Here is a 333-nt window from a genome sequence, read left to right as displayed (position 1 = left end):
TATCAGGTCTATTTTTCGGCACGTGTGCTTGCATATGCGTGCGTGCCTCTACATCTGACGATAAATATAGGAGTTGATTTAGCATTTTCTGTGTGGCTCGGTGTCTGCAGTATGCGTTCCTACATGCGAGAGACAGAGAAAGAGAGCGACAGAAAGAGATACTGTGCACGTGTATTAGCTTATGCGAATGCACCATGGTTGATCTTCATGCGTGCTTGCATGTGAGCAGCTCCGGGCTTCTATTATGCGCGACGTTTACACTGGTGTTTAATGTATGTCTAGGCGTAACTGTGTGAGCGTATTCGTGGATGTCTGTGTCTCTACATTTGCACG

Source organism: Octopus sinensis, linkage group LG3, assembly GCF_006345805.1.
Source record: "Octopus sinensis linkage group LG3, ASM634580v1, whole genome shotgun sequence".
NCBI classification, from domain to species: domain Eukaryota; kingdom Metazoa; phylum Mollusca; class Cephalopoda; order Octopoda; family Octopodidae; genus Octopus; species Octopus sinensis.
This window is presented reverse-complemented; position numbering follows the sequence as displayed.